Genomic DNA, 13,087 nt, shown 5'->3' with positions numbered 1-13,087 from the left:
TGCCTCTCACCTCCTCTTTTCCTCCCAGCGTAACAAACATTATACGCCCGAGTTCCCGCGGGAGAAGGCAACCCCCAAGTACCAGTCAGACCCCCTTAGCCACCCGTTTCCCCCACCGTGTCCACCGGTCTCCCTCCCACCAGAGTCCCGCTCCCCTACCTAGCCGAGGCTCTCTGAGGAGCCGGAGCTCAGAGCACAGCCTCTTCTCTAGGCGGCCCCGGCGGCTTCCGCTGATTGGCAACAAGTTGGCCAATGGGTGTGGGGCGGTGGGCGGAGAGGCCAATGGCGCGGCGGGAGGGGGCGTGTCCCAGGTGCCCCTGGCGCCGGCGCTGGTAATCCCCGTGCGGTCAGTGGCGTTTCCGCTCGGGCAGCGGCTGAGTGAGCTGCTGCCGCCGCCGCCGCCGCCGCCGCAGCCGCCGGGGGAGGGGCGGCCGCCGCCCGCTTGCGCTCAGAGACTCACGCAGCCCCAGTCCCGCCAGTCCGCCAACATTGTAGTGCCGCCCCCCCCTTCCTTTGGCCCTTCCCCCACCCGCCTTTGCTCGCTCCGCCTTTCTGCCCCCACCCCCACCTCACGGGCAAGGGCCATTCCCGGCCAGGAAACGCCGTGGCGCCGCGTTGGGCCTAACTCGAGTCCTCCTGCCTCCCGGGAGTGCCGTGCGCCGCAGCCCGGGCCCAGGCCCCGGCAGCGCCTGGGACAAGGTAAGGGTCCGACAGAAAAGAGGGACCTACCCTCAGACCGGGCCCCGGGGGAGGGAAGGGTCACCTCCTCCGTCTCCCCGCGCTCGCTTTCGGGACTCGGGCCTGGCCCTCCCCAGGCTCTTAGCAGGAGGATGCTGCCCCTTCTCATCCCCCTCGTCACCCCCCTATACACCATTGCATTCCTCTTTCCCAGGGAGAGAGATCCCCTTCGTAATCTAGTCGACCCCACTACCCTTTTCATGTCTTTCCTGGGTCAGGACGCTTCCCCTCCCCCAACGTCTCTTCACCCCTTTTCCTGGGAACTGCCTAGTCCACGTTTACCTTTGATTTGAGGCTAGGCCCTTGGCTGTCCTCTTAAAATACACAGGTATACTTTTTCCCCCCTCCCCAAATCCCCACCCCAGCAACCCCGGTTCGCGCGGCCTGGTGACAACTCTGATCGTTCTGGGGGCCTCTGTCTCTTCACAATGTTCCTGGACGCCTTTCCTCTCGTTCTCGGGTCCCATCCCAGATGATTGCTTCCTTTCCCACTCTACAGACATTACCTTCGCCAGCCCCACTTCACATTTTGGGGTTCTCAGTGGCTTCTGCCCCAGTATCTCCGAAATAGTCCTATAATTGAATTTGTAGGGTTTGAGCTTGGAGTTGAGCCAGACTGTGTCGTTCTCCCAGCCTTTGGGCGTGGAGAGCGATCATTTGAGAAGGTCTTTAAAGGCAGAAAAATTTACCCTTTATGAATTCCCATTCCCCCTGCGTGGAAGCTAAGGGATGCGAAGTGAATGACGGTGAGAAAAAGCCCTGGTTTTTAAGTAGGTGAATCGCGTGAGAGGGAAAGTTGAACTGTTGGGAAAGCCCCCCTCTATGCTAATTTATTCTATAGAGCTCTTTTGCTTCTCACTTCTTAGGAATAACTGATCTTTCCCTTGGATACTGACGCTTGCAGCCAGCTCTGCTGGTCTGGGTCAGGGGTGCATGTATGACCTGCATTTTCTGCTTTCTCATGTTACTTGTGCAATGTGTTCACCAGTAACTCGTTTCGTGCCCAGATCTCGGGGGTTCCACTGAGCTTTGTCTATATTTTAGTTCATTTCTCCCTTGCTCATAGTACTGAAAGAATCCCCAGGTTCTCTGCTAATGTCTTGCATCATTTGACTAAAGGAGTTGCTTATAAATGACTTGTAACCAAGACCATACTTAGATTTTTTTTGTTGGGCAGATCCAACAAAAAAACTTTTGATTGGGTGGGATCCAGCTGAGTTGAGCATTTATGAGCTTTTCAGGAGAATGTTTGTGTACCCCCTATTTGGGAAAATGTCTTGGTGGTTAATTTTATATCACTAATGCTTTTAGATCACTCATGAAAAAAGTTGTAATTTTAGATGTGTGGAATCTGAGCTAGGACTAAAGCAAAGAATATTCACATATTCTGGGCCTCTTGAAGAACACAGGAAAATTTTTTTATTGGATTTCTTCCAGTTTTCTCAGGAGGATCATTTGTTTTCTTCTATATCCAAAAATTCTGGTCAGTTATGGGATTAGAGTTTTTAAGGTTTACTCAGACTGTCATGAAGATTCATAAATGAATTAAGTCCTTTGGTAGGGCTTGACACAAGTCTGTCTCTAGCTGCAAATTTAAATTGACTGTAAAGAGAGTCCTTGGAAAATTGGCCTTTTAAAGACTAAAGCTTAATCTTCACTCCTAAATTGGTGGCTTAATTAAAATGGATATCTGGAATTTGGTAAATATTTGTTTTTCTAATAAAAGGCCCTTAGTTTAAAACTAAAAGGTCCTTAGGATTGTTTCTTTTTAAAAGCATAATTCCAGCATGGAGCATTGGTCCAAAAAAAAAAAGTGTGTGAGGAGTGGGGGTGGGGTAAGGAAAAGGTTCTTTGGGTTGGATCACAGGACTGAGTATACAAGGCAGCAGCAGCTGCTGGCTCTGGAACTCTGGTTGCTACGTGAGAAGCTTGAGTAGTGCTGGCTGCCGTCTCCAGGGAAGGACAGCAGTGCAGCGTCCATTAATGCTGTTGGCTGCAGGGAGCTAGGCAATAGCTGCTTCAGGACGAAGAAGAAACCTTGCTTTCCTGGGAATTTTCATTGCTGAGCTGGTTTGCATTTTATTGGTGGGGAGATGAGAATTCAGAACCTTCTACCCATTTATGGATATTAGCAGCATCTGGAAACTGGATCATAGAGTTTTTCTTTTTTGTTTGGTTTTTGGGGTTTTTTGGCAGATTTTTTCTTTTTGTCTGTAGATTTGTGCTTGAATAGGACTGAAAGTTTCATTAGAGTTTTAATATTTCAGTCCATTTCATATTTCATTGTCTGTCTTCTTTCATTTGTTAGGCCATATTTACCTTATTGAATAGATGTTTTGTAAACATTTTACTAAATTTGGAATCTTAGCCCTAACCGGTTTGGCTCAATGGATAGAGCGTCGGCCTGTGGACTGAAGGGTCCCAGGTTCGATTCCGGTCAAGGGCATGTACCTTGGTTGCAGGCACATCCCCAGTTGGGGGTGTGCAGGAGGCAGCTGATCGATGCCTCTCTCTCATCAGTGTTTCTAACTCTCTATCCCTCTCCCTTCCTCTCTGTAAAAAATCAATAAAATATTTTTTAAAAATTGGAATCTTAAACTCTAAAAAGAAGCGCCCTTTTCAGAATGACTTGTAAATATAAATTTCAGAAGTATTCTCTTAATTTCTGTATCAGTAATAGACTTCTGCAAATTGAATTATTTCTTTGAAGTTTGACCTATAAAATGAATTCATTATATGTGTGTTGGATGTAGTCTTCTAAGACGACAAGGGTGTATGTTTGGCCGTGATCCATCTGAAACATAGGACAAACCAGAAAGAATATTCAGAAATCGAATAAATAGTGTACCAGGATACTTGAGAAGATGGCCTCTTATGTGGTTTCCCCTCCCCCACAGCTCCTGCACATTAGGAAAATCTTTGATTAAACAGAACAGTTTATTGAGTATGGAAGTACTTGAAGGAGAGGCACCATCCAAATATACCACCAATTTTATACAGTACTTAACAGATGGATTGTCTCTTCCCCACCCCACAAGGCGCTTGCATGCTATATTTTTTCCCCTCAGAATTTTATATGTTTAGCTTTGTGTAAATGTACTTAAATCTATAATGTATAGCATGACTGTGGCATTTGTGGCAGGGAACCAAAAGAACGGAAATGAGTTGTGTCATTCACAAATGTGGCTTGTGTTGTCTCAGTGATACACACTGACTAATGAAACGGAACCTTTCATGGATAATATTTTTAGGTGGTTTTAATCTTATCACTATCATATATATATATATGATGCCATATCAGGTAAATATGGTTTCACTCATATTTAACATTTTAGATATGTTTTTTAGCTTAAGTTATATGTTAAAGTTACCTTATAAAATAATCACTTTTTTCACTTGTGTTTTCTGTTGTTTAGAATCCATTGTGATTTTGATGTGATTATTTTCTGAAAGATCATAGAGGCCTTTTTCATAGGATTTATTTAATCAATATGCTTGAAAATTTTTATATCTTCTGATACTGTTTTATGTCCAGGAACTTACATGCTTTCTGAAGTTATTCTGGCCTTTCTGGGGGAGAATGGTTATTTAATTTTGCCTTTGGATAGGAAAATAATATAGGGCAAAATGCAGATGTGCAGACAACCACTTTTATTTTGTCCTCTTCGTATTGAAATTACTTATGAAACATTAGGCCATAGTTAAGGATAGTCCGTGGTTATTAGGTACATATTATCAATGAGAAATTGGATCATAAATAGAATATAATTTTCTTATAACTTCTAGTTCCACTCTGGTGATTTGTCAGTTTAATTTGAAATTTTGTTTATAAAATTTGTTTCAGGTATTGGAAACTAAAGCTTGATAGCAATATTTTAAGACAAAACTTACTCTGACTGCAAAATATGTGAGATAATGTATATTTTAATACAAATGATTGCTATTTGTAATTTGATTTAAAACATTCGTTTAGGGGTTTAAAAAGTATGATAGACAGTAATTGGTACCTTTTCTTTACAGCTAAAAATTCAAAAATACGTGGTAAAATGGCATTTTTAACCTTTCATTTGATGCAGTGATTGATTTCCCTTGTAAAGATTTAGGGAAATTCATGAAAGATGAGAGAATATAATTTTTTTCACTTATCAATACATATTTTGTTAAACCAGAGTCTTATGAAAAGTATGCTGTTGTATATTTGTCTAAATCGAGTAAAAGATACCCAGTAACTTGGGGGAGGGAGAAGCTGTTAGAAAACATCACTGTAGAGAATTCTTTTATTCTGACTAAATATATTCAGACTCTTTAACACTTTATGAAGCAAATTTGAAATATAACAAAGGAACAATGAAGCTAAATCTCAGTCTACTTTATACTAGCCCTCACTGAGCAAGGAATTTGTAATCCCATCCTGCCTCTCAGTTTTTTGCACCATATTGATTTTGTTTGCTGAATACCTCAGGGAGAAATGTAAGGATCACATTAACTATCTTTGATATAAAGACAGGGGAAAGGAATTTTCTGCTTATTGGAATAAGATCTTACTATTTTTTAAAAACTAAGGTTATTTGGCCAGTTTTGCCTCATGCATTCGACTGTTGGTTTGGTCTCACTGCTTTCTCTTCTGTGCTCTTCCTTCGTAGCATGAGAATTCTCAGAGTTTTGATGGCAAACTAAAGTAATAAGAATTGTTTACTTAGTCATGTTAGTTATGGATATACACCCAGAGCTGGAAATACTCCTTGACCTATGTTATGAATCACACAAAAAGCAAAGGACATAAGAATTTATACAGAATTTGTTTCTATCTGGGAAATCAAGTTTTTGTTGTGCTACCTAATTGAGGGAAAATGCCAAATTCCTAGCTGCTCTGTTTTTAAAAAAGATGAAAACATGGGAGGAGCCCGAGACCTCTGCATCAGGATTTGGTCTGAGTAGAAAGGAAGATTTTTGTTTCAAATTGCCAGCTGCTTATGTCATACTGACTCCCTTATTATGCCTTTAGTTGGCCTGTCAATATGGCCAAACAGCTAGATAAGTGTGGGGCAGGACAAAGGGCTCTTTGCACAGCAGGGAGGCAATGTTGGTGGGGGAGGGGTGGGAGGTAGGAAAGACAGGAGGAGGAGGTTCTTTTCCCTGGGAGATTATTCACTTTGGCATACAATTAAAGAAATCATTTGTATTTCCTACTGAAGCATTGAATTTGTGCCAACCTTTTACTGTTAACCTGAAATTTAGTATATCCCTGAATATATGGTAGGGACCCATCCTCTCCTCCAAGGAAAAATAAAAAATTAAAGCTTTGTGTAGATGAAAATAAAATAAATTCCATGCACTCCACTCCTAAATACAAGTCACTTCCTGAGTAGAGCAGTTCTGGAGCCTCTAGAGCAGAATTCTCATTTAAGAAATGGAAAAGGATATTATAGCTGAATAAAACTTAAATTTCAACATATACATTTTCTTTATTTGAGTTGGAATTAGACCAAAATAGGTAAAATAATTTGTTTCCCTTTGTAAAATAGTTGCATATCGTTAACTCCAGTCTTATAACAGTAATATAGAGAACACCCTCCAGCATTTACATTTTGGCTTGCCATCATGTACAATGCTAACTGAAGAAAGGCTACTTACTGTTTCAGTCTTGCCCTGCTTCCTGAAGAACCTGATATTCCCCAGAGATTTTTCCTTCCCCCGCTTTTATGGTGTTGGCACTACCTTGTTTGATACATCTGTGCTTAATTCCCAACTAAAAGTGTGGTGGTTGCATCCATGTTATTAGAATTAATATGAATCTTAGAGTTGGAAGAGATCTGTGGGTTATCTGGCACTTTAAGCAAAATTATAATGAAATATTCAAAGTTTGGGCCCAATTGAAGTTTTCATTAATATGTTAAAAGGCTCAGTGTCCTGAACAGTATTTTTAGTTACTTTTAAAATAAATGTCGATACTTGTACATGTGTATTAGTTGTGGGGTGTGTTTTTTTTTTACAAAAATATTAAAGAATTGCATTCATAGAAAAATTAGATAGCAATTATTTGGATTGCAAAAGGATTCCTCCTTAATAAAGGAGTATATGCTGAATTTCTTTTAAATGCTTAATATATTGTAAGAGAATTTGATATTTAGAAATAATTGGTCAGAACTTAGTTTTCCAATAGTACATCTGTTGCTTAAATTAAGATGCCACCTGTATTGCAGTGTTATTAAACTAGCCTTAAAGTTTTCCCTTCTATCCAGACCGTAGGAGACTAACTGTAAGGACACTGCAATGCTAATTTTTACTTATGGATCCAGAGACTGTGACTGTTAGCAAAGAAGAGGTGTTTGTTTTAACTTAATAGAGTAACTAAAAACTGCCGTTAATGCACATTGTAATATTAAGCAAGCCTGACCAAACTTTGTGTCTTTTCTCTCTGTAAAAGAAAGATACATGTGTTACCTACTTAACTTTAAATTTCTGTATGTATTGGTCTTGGCAGCAATGACATAATATTTTGTCTGAAAAGGGATATTTGAGTGACTTAATTATGATTGTCATTTAGAACTTTTTTATCAGTAAAATAGCAACAACGTTAACATGAGATTTAGTAGGCTATATTTTCTATCACTATAGAAATTTAAGGTAGTTGTTCCTTCTGTTAATAAAGATTCATTCACATGGATTATTTCCATAGATTTGTGGGACTAAAATAGAAGCCATCTAGTTCAAACCCTGGCCTCTATTCCAGACAGTTTTCTCTACATGTACTAAGACTTACATTGCTTGCTCTGAGGAAAACATTGTCTCTGCACACATACACATACCCAACTTCCCAGATAATTAGAAATGTCTTCATTGTGGCTTCTACTGCTCCTGTTACTGAATCTTGCCAGAGGACCTAAAAAGTTCCTGGCAAAAGTATGGTGGGGAGGGGGGCACATTTTGATCCCAAAGGTGTTGATAACTGCTTTGGCTCCCCAAACAGCTAATCTCATTTTCAATAAAACCCAGCCAGCAGTAGGCTATAATGGAAGTAAAATGTAGCACTGTACCTCATCTTGCCATTGCAGCTGCTCCACCTGATTTCCTGCTATTATTACCCCACAACGCTTCTCCCCAGCAAAAAAGAAACTAGGAAAAAAAAAAAAGAAAGAAAGAAACTAGGACAAAAGGGGAAAATTGGAGGGTTTAATACGATTTTTACTGTGATTATGGATTTTTTATATGTACTTAAATATGAAGTTCATTTGTCCTATTCTTAAAAGTCAGTAGTGAAAGAGACTTTGTAACTTCAGTGTCTTCTACTTTCTTGATAAACCATTTCAGATTCTTAGCTTTATAGAAAAAAAATGGTTAATTTTCATTGGCTGTTCACACAGTTGTTATTACTGCCAAACGCCACTGCATTATTATTATTGGCTTGAAGGGAGAGACTCTCTTCTGTAGTTTGTATTGAGAATTACTAATTTGTGTAATTCAGATTTATGACTAAAATAATGTTAAAAATTAAACCATTTATGCTTATCTCTATTGTAGTGGAAGTTGTTAGAATATAAATTTTTCATTCTTCAGAGTTCTTTCTTCAGCTGCATAATTAATGTTCTTCAGATCTTCTTTTTCCCATACCACCACTCCCCCCCCAAAAAAATAAAACACCAAGAAATTTCATTTTTATCATTTTTACTGTTGCCTTTGGCCGCTGAGATTCTCTCCTTCCCACTCCTGAAATATGAAGACTCATAAAATCCAGGAATGTAATAATGTGTGCATTGCTGAGTATAGTAAGAGGATTATTTCATAATTCTTAGAAATTATTATCTGAATAGGCTGTTTCAGTATCATGTTAGCATATTTAATAATGTTGGCATGTTAATATATGTCCAAGATGTATCTCATTGTTTTAGATTTGCACCCATTGTTTGTCGTTTTTATATGAGGTTGTTTCTTTTCTGCGCCCCTCCTCCCCCCTCCACACACACACACCCTCGTGTTCATGGTTTTGTATTTTTGTCCTGTTGTGATCTTTGGCCTGTGTTGAAAAATTCTATCTCCTCCCATCAACTTCTGCATGCCACAACACATATAGTTTTTGCTCTTGCGGCTTTGTGAAGGAGGATGATCTGTAGTTAATAATCAACTGTTTGGTATCCAAGGACGGTTTTATTTATGAAGAAGAACCTGGAAGGACCTGTTGGCAGTTACACTGCCTCTGCATTTATGATACCTTTTTCTTTATTAATGTAGGCCATTGCGAGTTAACTTGTTTTAATAAGAGAAACCAGACAGAAAGGGAAGAGCCACAGTTAGAACTGATTATTTAAAAAATAAATGGTTATTATGATTACATTTGGGATAGAAACTTAGGCACATTTTTTTAAAACTTTATTTTAGTTCTAAAGACAAAAGAGTTTAAACTCTTAAAATAGAACAAAGAAGGATTGTTGCTGCAGTATGATTGATTGCATGCTCAATGTAGCATTAGATTATTGCATGAATGCATAAATTTTTATTTTCTCAGTTTCTGTGGCACAAACTACTATAGCCATGCAAGTTAAATAAATGTTTTTTGCCCACAACTGAAAAATATTAGGTGGAATGATTTTTAAAAATAACAGATCTGAGGAAAATGTAGAAGCTAGTCCAATTTTTTTTTTTTTTTTTTTAATCCTCACCTGAGAATATGTTCAGAGGCAGGGAGAGAGAGGGCAGGGGCCTTGATGTGAGAGAAGCCTCTAGTACACACCCTGACTGGGGATAGAACCTGCAACCTTTTGGTGTACAGGGTGACACTCCAACTGAGCCACCTGGCCAGGATATTAGTCCAAATTTTTGAAGTCCCCTTTTATTTTTGTTATTGCTAGATAATTTTAGTTTTATTTATGGCAATTAGAACTTTAATGTTATAGATTAGTAATAGAACAAAATAAGGGTAGATTGACATGATGCCAATGTATATTGTAGGATGAGGCTAACATTGTACCAAATTGTTGCATATTTAGGCTACTTTTATTTTAGAAGTTTAACTTTGTTAATCCTTGCCCAATATTAACAAAATATTTTCCATTGATATTTAGAGAGTGGTTGGGTGCCTTCCACCCCCACCCCCACCTCCATCGTGGTGCCAGGGATTGAACCCACAACCTAGGTACATGCCCTTGACTGGGTAATGATGACCAGGGCAGAAGTTTTTAAACTTATAAAGTGGCATAAAGTACTCACAGATTGAACAGGTAGTTACCTTATTGATGGCACATAATATAAACAGTAATTTAAAATATTTACTAAAAATCCAAAAAATGAAAATTGTGCTGACATATCATATATGGAGTTCTGAAGTTACTGTAGCCATACCACTTAGACCAAATAGGTAATAATGCCAGCTCTTCTTTCTTTGGAGCCTAGGCTGGTTGGCCTGACCCAGATGTTTTTACCTCACTCTTCCTTACTTAATCCCTAGGCTATTAAGATTTGAAGTATTGCTAGGAATAAAGTATTTGTTCATAAATTGAATAGGAATCTGACTGGGCCTGTGGGAAGACATGTATTTTTAGAGAAGCAAGGTTCTGGGTTAGTGTAACTTTCCACTTATAGTTTATCATGAAAGGGAATTGCTGGAAGTTTGCAGAGTACACTGAGCAATAAGAAGAGAGTGGACATCTTTACAAAATAGCTATGTACCAGTCAAGAGACAAAAAGTTTTTTTATGTAGAATACCTTAGTTTTTCTGAAAACTTAATATTAGGAATTTGTTCCTGTGGAAAGTAGTTACCCAAAGGATTGTGTTGAATATCTTTTGTGAAAATGATTTTAAAATTGAATATTTTACAGATAGAGTGACCATATGTCTTGGTTTCCCTGGGACAACCCTGGTTTATGCCTACTGAATAATTAGTAATGGCATTTCTTTCTCAAAAATGTCCCAATTTGGACCATAAATTATATGCTCGGCCTAATTACAGAAGATCATGAATCTTATTGTCAATACATAGCAATCCATTTATTTGTCTTTTATATAGTTCTTCTGATTCTCTCTGCAAGGATTTATCTTTTGTCCTCTCTGAACCCCCCTTTTTTACATGAGTGATTTTTTAGGATGCCTTTTTCTTTTCCTTATAGTTGGTAAGGGAGGGGATAGATATATATTTGATTTTTTTTATTATTATTATGAAAAAGTCCAAATACAACAAAATAGAGAGACTAGAAAAGGGGACTCCTTTTGGATTTTATTTAAACCAAGGTAAGGTCCAGACATTGCACTTGGTTGATAAATTTGAGTCTTTCTAATTTATAGGTTCTCTCACTCTCATTTTCATATAATATACTTATTAAAAGAATTTATTGTAAAGTTCCTACTCTTCGGATGTTGGAGGTTGCATGTACATGGTGTCACTTAACATCTATCTATATAAAACCCTAATATGCAAATAGACCGAATGGCAGAACAACTGGTTGCTATGACGTGCGCTGACCACCAGGGGGCGTGCATGGAACATGGCGGGCATCATCAGCAGGCAGCAGAGCACGCAACATAGAGGGTGTTGGCCATGGCGGGATGGTGGAGCAGGGGCACCAGACCAAGGCAGGGCGCCAGTCACTGTCATTGGGGCAAGCCTCTGGTGCAGTGATGGGCAACCTTTTGAGCTTGGTGTGTCAAACTTCGCCAAAAATATTGAGCATAACTCGGGTAGTATGTCACTTTGAGGAAAAAACTAACTCCAAGACTCTAGTCGCAAATGTTTCATCCTCAGGAGCAGCAAATGTTTCATTCTCGGCATGCGGCCGCGTGTCATCAGAAATGGCTACGCGTGTCATAGGTTCGCCATCACTGCTCTGGTGGTTACTGAAAATTCTTTGCTCCCGTGCGCTGTGGTCCCACCCGGTGCTCCACCTACTGCCGGTCCCACTTACACCCACTGCCAGCACGGAAGCCGTCACTTGCACCCGCTGCTGCCCCTGATCGCCCCTCAGGGCTTCTCCACCTCCCCCTGGTCCTAAAGGGCAGTTGGACCCAGCAGCCACCTCTTTCACCCCCTGCTGGCGCTGCCGCTAGCCCCGCTCACAACTGCTGACAGCGCTGGCTGCGCTCGCACCCACTGCTGGCACTGGCCCCAATCGCTCCCTGCCGTCAACGGGTGTGAGCAGGGTCAGCACGTGGGAGGGGCGGCGGCGGGAGTGGGGCTGCCAGCAAATGGGGGACCAGGGCTGTGGCAGGAGGGGCTGGGCAGGGGCGTGGAGGATGGGCTGAGAACTACCCCTGTGCCCACCACAACCTTGCAGCCCACAGTTCCTTTCAAGGTGCACGAATTCGTGCACTGGCCCCTAGTATTCTATAAGATGACAACCCACACACATCATATTTCATGTAAATAGTGATTAGATCAATTGCAAGTATACTTTTATAAGAATACTATGTACTTCCTTGAGAGTTACCTAATACCTACTTGTCTATGTGATGTTAAGCAGCTGTTGATATTTATTGTCTAGATCAGCTATTCTTAAGCGGTACAATCTAAAAAATTGGAGGCCCTAAAGACCTTTTGTTTGTGTGGGTTATTTCAAGATTTACCAGATTTAAAACTGAGGGGGGAAAAAATCTTAATTATCAGTTGATTTAAAAATAACAGTAACAAATCCTGCTAACCTAAGTAACATGATTTTTGTGGGGAATACCTAATTTTTTTAAGTGTCATTGCTTTCCATTTTTGCAAATCTCCTAGTATCTTTCTGGCTTAATAGAAAACAACAGTTTTCTCACAGATCCTTCTGCATTTAATTTGTGTTTGTTTTGGTTGAAGAATATGAAGATAATTTGTTCTCACACAGATAAGTAGTTGAAAGGGGAAAGACCTCCCATATTCCCTGAAAGAATCTGGGGAACTTCAGGAGTTCTAAAAACACAGTTTGAGAACAACAGGCCCAGATTATTTCCATTACTAGAGGCGCGGTGCACAAAATTCATGCATGGGTAGGGTCCCTGGGCCTGGCTGGCAATCAGGGCCGATCTGTGGGGCAACCAGAAGGGTGATAGGGGGGCCCCTGCTGGCACCTTGGCCAGCCTGGTACTGCCCGCTCGCTGGCACCACCCCCTGCCACCACCGCCAGTTGCCTCCCTCTGCTGGGCGATTGGGGGGGGGGGGCTAGCAGTCATTCTGCCATTTGGTCAACTTGCATATTAGGCTTTTATTATATAGGATGATTGTGAAGTAGTGATATTTTATCACCACTTCATTGTTTTCTGTAATTATTTGCTTACCCTAAGATGCAGTTTGAATACAAAAGGCAAGATTGATGCCTGTTTTCCCCCTTATTAGTTTTCTAAATGTTTGGTGACCTAGCAACCTCCAAAGGTGATCAATGAAGTGTT

At 40.4% G+C, this 13,087-nt stretch overlaps 1 protein-coding gene across 11 annotated transcripts in view; it reads left to right on the top strand.

The window, feature by feature from the left end:
• Window positions 1-358: 358 nt before the first annotated feature.
• SETD5 (SET domain containing 5) overlaps window positions 359-13,087 on the top strand; it is an 87,890-nt gene continuing 75,161 nt past the window's right edge. For all 11 annotated transcript variants that reach the window (XM_079795677.1, XM_079795688.1, XM_079795676.1 and 8 more), the window contains exon 1: window positions 359-699. The gene's annotated coding sequence lies outside the window, so the exon portion shown is untranslated. The remainder of the gene's footprint in view (window positions 700-13,087) is intronic.

Source organism: Cnephaeus nilssonii (assembly GCF_951640355.1).
Source record: "Cnephaeus nilssonii genome assembly, chromosome: 17".
Classification (NCBI taxonomy): Eukaryota; Metazoa; Chordata; class Mammalia; order Chiroptera; family Vespertilionidae; genus Cnephaeus; species Cnephaeus nilssonii.
The sequence above is the reverse complement of the archived record's forward strand: the minus strand, read 5'-3'. Positions and strand labels throughout refer to the sequence as shown.